Consider the following 9914-nt stretch of genomic DNA (forward strand, 5'->3'; position numbering starts at 1 on the left):
ATTGGCTCCTTGATTATTTCCTGAGACCTGCAGCTGATTCTGTGACGCAATGGCAGTGGTTCAATAACACTTCTTTGTATGGAAACACACTTCTGTGTGTGAGAAGTTTTGTGGCTAAGCAGGAAGAGGTTGCATGGGTGGCTGCGCTAGAAATTCTTTCACCAGATGTTCATCAGCAGACAGATGTTAACCTACGCAACATCAGCCACTATCAAGTGTTTCATAGACTTATTACAGTAATAAGGTGAGAGTGATCAGATTACTGTAATCTGATTACTTTAAAAAATACTGTAATCAGATTACTTTTTAAAAGATTACTGTAATCTGATTACTTTTTAAAAGATTACAATAATCAGATTACTTTTTAAAGATTACTGTAATCTGATTACTTTTTTAAAGATTACTGTAATCTGATTACTTTTTTAAAGATTACTGTAATCTGATTACTTTTTAAAAGATTACAGTAATCAGATTACTTTTTACAGATTACTGTAATCAGATTACTTTTTAAAGATTACTGTAATCTGATTACTTTTTTAAAAATTACTGTATTCTGATTACTTTTTTAAAAAATCACTGTAATCTGATTACTTTCTGCGTGATAATGTTTCATATTTTCAACGTTATTTTTAACACTGGGTTTTCTGTTGTGTTCATATGAAAGCTGAATTTTTCATTACTGAATTAGTTAAGAAGTGTCAGCTAAGATTTATTTGCGAGACAGATACAGTCATGACAAGAGCTGCATCTGGCAGGCCAACGCCTGGATTAGGATATGGAAACATCTGAATACATGGACAGAGTATGTGGCCACAAATTAGACCTGTTGAGCTTTTTTCAGTAGTTATTTCTAAGTCATCACTGATATGTTTTCAGCCCAGTAACTCTGCTGGGTCTCCTGAAAACGGCCGCTGCGTTGGCCGGGAATCGAACCCGGGTCAACTGCTTGGAAGGCAGCTATGCTCACCACTATACCACCAACGCTCTGGAACTCCACATCTGGCCCATCTGGAGTGAGACTGACAGCTAAGTGCTTCAGGGTCAGCTGCGGTCACATCATCCGGCACATACTTCACACCAGAGGTCCACCAAACAGCTTCGTGTGCCTCTGTGGCGCAATGGTAGCGCGTCTGACTCCAGATCAGAAGGTTGTGTGTTCAAATCACATCAGGGTCATTACTGCACCTTTATAGGTTACTTCTGCCTGATGAAGAGCTAACATTATCGAAAAATTGGTCGTGCTCCTCACCAACCCTCCTGTGTTAACATATCCGAATATGATGCTTCAGGCCAGAGTTTGGAAGCAGGTCTTTATCAACATCAGAATGAGTTGATGACTCTATCACAGTAATCTGATTACTCTATCACAGTAATCTGATTACTCTCACCTCATTATTATAACCTGATTACAGTAATCCGAATACTGTAGACTGATTATTGAATGGTTAAGAATGGGGCGTGCCAGTCATGCGTCTGCACACCCCTCAGAAAGTAGTTAGTTGCACCCCCGGTACAGTCGATGAAACATCTCAGACATAAATCTGTAGAAGATGCGTTTCCGACCCGAGGCTCTGAGATGATGCTGAAGTTTGCAGTTACACTGAACTGGGTAGATGGAAAGTAAGAAAGAGTCTCTGCAGCAGAGAGTTTAGGTCATGGGCAGATTGGCTCCTTGATTATTTCCTGAGACCTGCAGCTGATTCTGTGACGCAATGGCAGTGGTTCAATAACACTTCTTTGTATGGAAACACACTTCTGTGTGTGAGAAGTTTTGTGGCTAAGCAGGAAGAGGTTGCATGGGTGGCTGCGCTAAAAATTCTTTCACCAGATGTTCATCAGCAGACAGATGTTAACCTACGCAACATCAGCCACTATCAAGTGTTTCATAGACTTATTACAGTAATAAGGTGAGAGTGATCAGATTACTGTAATCTGATTACTTTAAAAAACACTGTAATCAGATTACTTTTTAAAAGATTACTGTAATCTGATTACTTTTTAAAAGATTACAATAATCAGATTACTTTTTAAAGATTACTGTAATCTGATTACTTTTTTAAAGATTACTGTAATCTGATTACTTTTTAAAGATTACTGTAATCTGATTACTTTTTTAAAGATTACTGTAATCTGATTACTTTTTAAAAGATTACAGTAATCAGATTTATTTGCGAGACAGATACAGTCATGACAAGAGCTGCATCTGGCAGGCCAACGCCTGGATTAGGATATGGAAACATCTGAATACATGGACAGAGTATGTGGCCACAAATTAGACCTGTTGAGCTTTTTTCAGTAGTTATTTCTAAGTCATCACTGATATGTTTTCAGCCCAGTAACTCTGCTGGGTCTCCTGAAAACGGCCGCTGCGTTGGCCGGGAATCGAACCCGGGTCAACTGCTTGGAAGGCAGCTATGCTCACCACTATACCACCAACGCTCTGGAACTCCACATCTGGCCCATCTGGAGTGAGACTGACAGCTAAGTGCTTCAGGGTCAGCTGCGGTCACATCATCCGGCACATACTTCACACCAGAGGTCCACCAAACAGCTTCGTGTGCCTCTGTGGCGCAATGGTAGCGCGTCTGACTCCAGATCAGAAGGTTGTGTGTTCAAATCACATCAGGGTCATTACTGCACCTTTATAGGTTACTTCTGCCTGATGAAGAGCTAACATTATCGAAAAATTGGTCGTGCTCCTCACCAACCCTCCTGTGTTAACATATCCGAATATGATGCTTCAGGCCAGAGTTTGGAAGCAGGTCTTTATCAACATCAGAATGAGTTGATGACTCTATCACAGTAATCTGATTACTCTATCACAGTAATCTGATTACCCTCACCTCATTATTATAACCTGATTACAGTAATCCGAATACTGTAGACTGATTATTGAATGGTTAAGAATGGGGCGTGCCAGTCATGCGTCTGCACACCCCTCAGAAAGTAGTTAGTTGCACCCCCGGTACAGTCGATGAAACATCTCAGACATAAATCTGTAGAAGATGCGTTTCCGACCCGAGGCTCTGAGATGATGCTGAAGTTTGCAGTTACACTGAACTGGGTAGATGGAAAGTAAGAAAGAGTCTCTGCAGCAGAGAGTTTAGGTCATGGGCAGATTGGCTCCTTGATTATTTCCTGAGACCTGCAGCTGATTCTGTGACGCAATGGCAGTGGTTCAATAACACTTCTTTGTATGGAAACACACTTCTGTGTGTGAGAAGTTTTGTGGCTAAGCAGGAAGAGGTTGCATGGGTGGCTGCGCTAAAAATTCTTTCACCAGATGTTCATCAGCAGACAGATGTTAACCTACGCAACATCAGCCACTATCAAGTGTTTCATAGACTTATTACAGTAATAAGGTGAGAGTGATCAGATAACTGTAATCTGATTACTTTAAAAAAATACTGTAATCAGATTACTTTTTAAAAGATTACTGTAATCTGATTACTTTTTAAAAGATTACAGTAATCAGATTACTTTTTAAAGATTACTGTAATCTGATTACTTTTTTAAAGATTACTGTAATCTGATTACTTTTTAAAAGATTACAGTAATCAGATTACTTTTTACAGATTACTGTAATCAGATTACTTTTAAAAGATTACTGTAATCTGATTACTTTCATAAGATTACTGTAATCTGATTACTTTTTTAAGATTACTGTAATCTGATTACTTTTTTAAAAAATACTGTATTCTGATTACTTTTTTTAAAAATCACTGTAATCTGATTACTTTCTGCGTGATAATGTTTCATATTTTCAACGTTATTTTTAACATTGGGTTTTCTGTTGTGTTCAAATGAAAGCGGATTATTTCATTACTGAATTAGTTAAGAAGTGTCAGCTAAGATTTATTTGCGAGACAGATACAGTCATGACAAGAGCTGCATCTGGCAGGCCAACGCCTGGATTAGGATATGGAAACATCTGAATACATGGACAGAGTATGTGGCCACAAATTAGACCTGTTGAGCTTTTTTCAGTAGTTATTTCTAAGTCATCACTGATATGTTTTCAGCCCAGTAACTCTGCTGGGTCTCCTGAAAACGGCCGCTGCGTTGGCCGGGAATCGAACCCGGGTCAACTGCTTGGAAGGCAGCTATGCTCACCACTATACCACCAACGCTCTGGAGCTCCACATCTGGCCCATCTGGAATGAGACAGCTAAGTGCTTCAGGGTCAGCTGCGGTCACATCATCCGGCACATACTTCACACCAGAGGTCCACCAAACAGCTGTGTGACTCTGTGGCGCAATGGTAGCGCGTCTGACTCCAGATCAGAAGGTTGTGTGTTCAAATCACATCAGGGTCATTACTGCACCTTTATAGGTTACTTCTGCCTGATGAAGAGCTAACATTATCGAAAAATTGGTCGTGCTCCTCACCAACCCTCCTGTGTTAACATATCCGAATATGATGCTTCAGGCCAGAGTTTGGAAGCAGGTCTTTATCAACATCAGAATGAGTTGATGACTCTATCACAGTAATCTGATTACTCTATCACTGTAATCTGATTACCCTCACCTCATTATTATCACCTGATTACAGTAATCCGAATACTGTAGACTGATTATTGAATGGTTAAGAATGGGGCGTGCCAGTCATGCGTCTGCACACCCCTCAGAAAGTAGTTAGTTGCACCCCCGGTACAGATCTCAGACATAAATCTGTAGAAGATGCGTTTCCGACCCGAGGCTCTGAGATGATGCTGAAGTTTGCAGTTACACTGAACTGGGTAGATGGAAAGTAAGAAAGAGTCTCTGCAGCAGAGAGTTTAGGTCATGGGCAGATTGGCTCCTTGATTATTTCCTGAGACCTGCAGCTGATTCTGTGACGCAATGGCAGTGGTTCAATAACACTTCTTTGTATGGAAACACACTTCTGTGTGTGAGAAGTTTTGTGGCTAAGCAGGAAGAGGTTGCATGGGTGGCTGCGCTAAAAATTCTTTCACCAGATGTTCATCAGCAGACAGATGTTAACCTACGCAACATCAGCCACTATCAAGTGTTTCATAGACTTATTACAGTAATAAGGTGAGAGTGATCAGATTACTGTAATCTGATTACTTTAAAAAATACTGTAATCAGATTACTTTTTAAAAGATTACTGTAATCTGATTACTTTTTAAAAGATTACAGTAATCAGATTACTTTTTAAAGATTACTGTAATCTGATTACTTTTTTAAAGATTACTGTAATCTGATTACTTTTTAAAAGATTACAGTAATCTGATTACTTTTTACAGATTACTGTAATCTGATTACTTTTAAAAGATTACTGTAATCAGATTACTTTTATAAGATTACTGTAATCTGATTACTTTTTTAAGATTACTGTAATCTGATTACTTTTTTAAAAATTACTGTATTCTGATTACTTTTTTAAAAAATTACTGTAATCTGATTACTTTCTGCGTGATAATGTTTCATATTTTCAACGTTATTTTTAACACTGGGTTTTCTGTTGTGTTAAAATGAAAGCTGAATTTTTCATTACTGAATTAGTTAAGAAGCGTCAGCTAAGATTTATTTGCGAGACAGATACAGTCATGAGAAGAGCTGCATCTGGCAGGCCAACGCCTGGATTAGGATATGGAAACATCTGAATACATGGACAGAGTATGTGGCCATAAATTAGACCTGTTGAGCTTTTTTCAGTAGTTATTTCTAAGTCATCACTGATATGTTTTCAGCCCAGTAACTCTGCTGGGTCTCCTGAAAACGGCGGCTGCGTTGGCCGGGAATCGAACCCGGGTCAACTGCTTGGAAGGCAGCTATGCTCACCACTATACCACCAACGCTCTGGAACTGCACATCTGGCCCATCTGGAGTGAGACTGACAGCTAAGTGCTTCAGGGTCAGCTGCGGTCACATCATCCGGCCCATACTTCACACCAGAGGTCCACCAAACAGCTTCGTGTGACTCTGTGGCGCAATGGTAGCGCGTCTGACTCCAGATCAGAAGGTTGTGTGTTCAAATCACATCAGGGTCATTACTGCACCTTTATAGGTTACTTCTGCCTGATGAAGAGCTAACATTATCAAAAAAATTGGTCGTGCTCCTCACCAACCCTCCTGTGTTAACATATCCGAATATGATGCTTCAGGCCAGAGTTTGGAAGCAGGTCTTTATCAACATCAGAATGAGTTGATGACTCTATCACAGTAATCTGATTACTCTATCACAGTAATCTGATTACTCTCACCTCATTATTATAACCTGATTACAGTAATCCGAATACTGTAGACTGATTATTGAATGGTTAAGAATGGGGCGTGCCAGTCATGCGTCTGCACACCCCTCAGAAAGTAGTTAGTTGCACCCCCGGTACAGTCGATGAAACATCTCAGACATAAATCTGTAGAAGATGCGTTTCCGACCCGAGGCTCTGAGATGATGCTGAAGTTTGCAGTTACACTGAACTGGGTAGATGGAAAGTAAGAAAGAGTCTCTGCAGCAGAGAGTTTAGGTCATGGGCAGATTGGCTCCTTGATTATTTCCTGAGACCTGCAGCTGATTCTGTGACGCAATGGCAGTGGTTCAATAACACTTCTTTGTATGGAAACACACTTCTGTGTGTGAGAAGTTTTGTGGCTAAGCAGGAAGAGGTTGCATGGGTGGCTGCGCTAAAAATTCTTTCACCAGATGTTCATCAGCAGACAGATGTTAACCTACGCAACATCAGCTACTATCAAGTGTTTCATAGACTTATTACAGTAATAAGGTGAGAGTGATCAGATTACTGTAATCTGATTACTTTAAAAAAAAATACTGTAATCAGATTACTTTTTAAAAGATTACTGTAATCTGATTACTTTTAAAAAGATTACAGTAATCAGATTACTTTTTAAAGATTACTGTAATCTGATTACTTTTTTAAAGATTACTGTAATCTGATTACTTTTTAAAAGATTACAGTAATCTGATTACTTTTTAAAGATCACTGTAATCTGATTACTTTCATAAGATTACTGTAATCTGATTACTTTTTTAAGATTACTGTAATCTGATTACTTTTTTAAAAATTACTGTATTCTGATTACTTTTTTTAAAAATCACTGTAATCTGATTACTTTCTGCGTGATAATGTTTCATATTTTCAACGTTATTTTTAACATTGGGTTTTCTGTTGTGTTCAAATGAAAGCGGATTATTTCATTACTGAATTAGTTAAGAAGTGTCAGCTAAGATTTATTTGCGAGACAGATACAGTCATGAGAAGAGCTGCATCTGGCAGGCCAACGCCTGGATTAGGATATGGAAACATCTGAATACATGGACAGAGTATGTGGCCACAAATTAGACCTGTTGAGCTTTTTTCAGTAGTTATTTCTAAGTCATCACTGATATGTTTTCAGCCCAGTAACTCTGCTGGGTCTCCTGAAAACGGCCGCTGCGTTGGCCGGGAATCGAACCCGGGTCAACTGCTTGGAAGGCAGCTATGCTCACCACTATACCACCAACGCTCTGGAGTTCCACATCTGGCCCATCTGGAGTGAGACAGCTAAGTGCTTCAGGGTCAGCTGCGGTCACATCATCCGGCACATACTTCACACCAGAGGTCCACCAAACAGCTGTGTGACTCTGTGGCGCAATGGTAGCGCGTCTGACTCCAGATCAGAAGGTTGTGTGTTCAAATCACATCAGGGTCATTACTGCACCTTTATAGGTTACTTCTGCCTGATGAAGAGCTAACATTATCGAAAAATTGGTCGTGCTCCTCACCAACCCTCCTGTGTTAACATATCCGAATATGATGCTTCAGGCCAGAGTTTGGAAGCAGGTCTTTATCAACATCAGAATCAGTTGATGACTCTATCACAGTAATCTGATTACTCTATCACAGTAATCTGATTACTCTCACCTCATTATTATAACCTGATTACAGTAATCCGAATACTGTAGACTGATTATTGAATGGTTAAGAATGGGGCGTGCCAGTCATGCGTCTGCACACCCCTCAGAAAGTAGTTAGTTGAACCCCCGGTACAGTCGATGAAACATCTCAGACATAAATCTGTAGAAGATGCGTTTCCGACCCGAGGCTCTGAGATGATGCTGAAGTTTGCAGTTACACTGAACTGGGTAGATGGAAAGTAAGAAAGAGTCTCTGCAGCAGAGAGTTTAGGTCATGGGCAGATTGGCTCCTTGATTATTTCCTGAGACCTGCAGCTGATTCTGTGACGCAATGGCAGTGGTTCAATAACACTTCTTTGTATGGAAACACACTTCTGTGTGTGAGAAGTTTTGTGGCTAAGCAGGAAGAGGTTGCATGGGTGGCTGCGCTAAAAATTCTTTCACCAGATGTTCATCAGCAGACAGATGTTAACCTACGCAACATCAGCCACTATCAAGTGTTTCATAGACTTATTACAGTAATAAGGTGAGAGTGATCAGATTACTGTAATCTGATTACTTTAAAAAAATACTGTAATCAGATTACTTTTTAAAAGATTACTGTAATCTGATTACTTTTAAAAAGATTACAGTAATCAGATTACTTTTTAAAGATTACTGTAATCTGATTACTTTTTTAAAGATTACTGTAATCTGATTACTTTTTAAAAGATTACAGTAATCTGATTACTTTTTACAGATTACTGTAATCTGATTACTTTTAAAAGATTACTGTAATCAGATTACTTTTATAAGATTACTGTAATCTGATTACTTTTTTAAAAATTACTGTATTCTGATTACTTTTATAAGATTACTGTAATCTGATTACTTTTTAAAAAAATACTGTATTCTGATTACTTTTTTAAGATTACTGTAATCTGATTACTTTTTTAAAAAATCACTGTAATCTGATTACTTTCTGCGTGATAATGTTTCATATTTTCAACGTTATTTTTAACACTGGGTTTTCTGTTGTGTTCATATGAAAGCTGAATTTTTCATTACTGAATTAGTTAAGAAGTGTCAGCTAAGATTTGTTTGCGAGACAGATACAGTCATGAGAAGAGCTGCATCTGGCAGGCCAACGCCTGGATTAGGATATGGAAACATCTGAATACATGGACAGAGTATGTGGCCACAAATTGGACCTGTTGAGCTTTTTCAGTAGTTACTTCTAAGTCATCACTGATATGTTTTCAGCCCAGTAACTCTGCTGGGTCTCCTGAAAACGGCGGCTGCGTTGGCCGGGAATCGAACCCGGGTCAACTGCTTGGAAGGCAGCTATGCTCACCACTATACCACCAACGCTCTGGAACTCCACATCTGGCCCATCTGGAGTGAGACAGCTAAGTGCTTCAGGGTCAGCTGCGGTCACATCATCCGGCACATACTTCACACCAGAGGTCCACCAAACAGCTGTGTGACTCTGTGGCGCAATGGTAGCGCGTCTGACTCCAGATCAGAAGGTTGTGTGTTCAAATCACATCAGGGTCATTACTGCACCTTTATAGGTTACTTCTGCCTGATGAAGAGCTAACATTATCGAAAAATTGGTCGTGCTCCTCACCGACCCTCCTGTGTTAACATATCCGAATATGATGCTTCAGGCCAGAGTTTGGAAGCAGGTCTTTATCAACATCAGAATGAGTTGATGACTCTATCACAGTAATCTGATTACTCTATCACAGTAATCTGATTACCCTCACCTCATTATTATCACCTGATTACAGTAATCCGAATACTGTAGACTGATTATTGAATGGTTAAGAATGGGGCGTGCCAGTCATGCGTCTGCACACCCCTCAGAAAGTAGTTAGTTGCACCCCCGGTACAGTCGATGAAACATCTCAGACATAAATCTGTAGAAGATGCGTTTCCGACCCGAGGCTCTGAGATGATGCTGAAGTTTGCAGTTACACTGAACTGGGTAGATGGAAAGTAAGAAAGAGTCTCTGCAGCAGAGAGTTTAGGTCATGGGCAGATTGGCTCCTTGATTATTTCCTGAGACCTG

General features: G+C 39.7%; 12 non-coding genes across 12 annotated transcripts; 6 read left to right on the plus strand and 6 right to left on the minus strand.

Annotated features, from left to right (window-relative positions):
* Positions 1-912: 912 nt before the first annotated feature.
* On the minus strand, positions 913-984 carry trnag-ucc (transfer RNA glycine (anticodon UCC)). Its single transcript has one exon. It is a non-coding gene; the product is annotated as a tRNA-Gly (tRNA).
* A 120-nt stretch (positions 985-1104) lies between these two features.
* On the plus strand, positions 1105-1176 carry trnaw-cca (transfer RNA tryptophan (anticodon CCA)). The gene has a single exon. It is a non-coding gene; the product is annotated as a tRNA-Trp (tRNA).
* Positions 1177-2367: 1191 nt separating this feature from the next.
* On the minus strand, positions 2368-2439 carry trnag-ucc (transfer RNA glycine (anticodon UCC)). Its single transcript has one exon. It is a non-coding gene; the product is annotated as a tRNA-Gly (tRNA).
* Positions 2440-2559: 120 nt separating this feature from the next.
* On the plus strand, positions 2560-2631 carry trnaw-cca (transfer RNA tryptophan (anticodon CCA)). Its single transcript has one exon. It is a non-coding gene; the product is annotated as a tRNA-Trp (tRNA).
* Positions 2632-4058: 1427 nt separating this feature from the next.
* On the minus strand, positions 4059-4130 carry trnag-ucc (transfer RNA glycine (anticodon UCC)). Its single transcript has one exon. It is a non-coding gene; the product is annotated as a tRNA-Gly (tRNA).
* A 114-nt stretch (positions 4131-4244) lies between these two features.
* Positions 4245-4316, plus strand: trnaw-cca (transfer RNA tryptophan (anticodon CCA)). Its single transcript has one exon. It is a non-coding gene; the product is annotated as a tRNA-Trp (tRNA).
* Positions 4317-5732: 1416 nt separating this feature from the next.
* trnag-ucc (transfer RNA glycine (anticodon UCC)) lies at positions 5733-5804 on the minus strand. Its single transcript has one exon. It is a non-coding gene; the product is annotated as a tRNA-Gly (tRNA).
* Positions 5805-5924: 120 nt separating this feature from the next.
* On the plus strand, positions 5925-5996 carry trnaw-cca (transfer RNA tryptophan (anticodon CCA)). The gene has a single exon. It is a non-coding gene; the product is annotated as a tRNA-Trp (tRNA).
* Positions 5997-7398: 1402 nt separating this feature from the next.
* trnag-ucc (transfer RNA glycine (anticodon UCC)) lies at positions 7399-7470 on the minus strand. The gene has a single exon. It is a non-coding gene; the product is annotated as a tRNA-Gly (tRNA).
* A 114-nt stretch (positions 7471-7584) lies between these two features.
* trnaw-cca (transfer RNA tryptophan (anticodon CCA)) lies at positions 7585-7656 on the plus strand. The gene has a single exon. It is a non-coding gene; the product is annotated as a tRNA-Trp (tRNA).
* A 1483-nt stretch (positions 7657-9139) lies between these two features.
* Positions 9140-9211, minus strand: trnag-ucc (transfer RNA glycine (anticodon UCC)). Its single transcript has one exon. It is a non-coding gene; the product is annotated as a tRNA-Gly (tRNA).
* Positions 9212-9325: 114 nt separating this feature from the next.
* trnaw-cca (transfer RNA tryptophan (anticodon CCA)) lies at positions 9326-9397 on the plus strand. The gene has a single exon. It is a non-coding gene; the product is annotated as a tRNA-Trp (tRNA).
* The last annotated feature ends 517 nt before the right edge of the window (positions 9398-9914 follow it).

This window comes from Leuresthes tenuis, unplaced genomic scaffold (assembly GCF_036924035.1).
Source record: "Leuresthes tenuis unplaced genomic scaffold, fLeuTen1.0.hap1 SCAF_18, whole genome shotgun sequence".
Taxonomy (NCBI): Eukaryota; Metazoa; Chordata; class Actinopteri; order Atheriniformes; family Atherinopsidae; genus Leuresthes; species Leuresthes tenuis.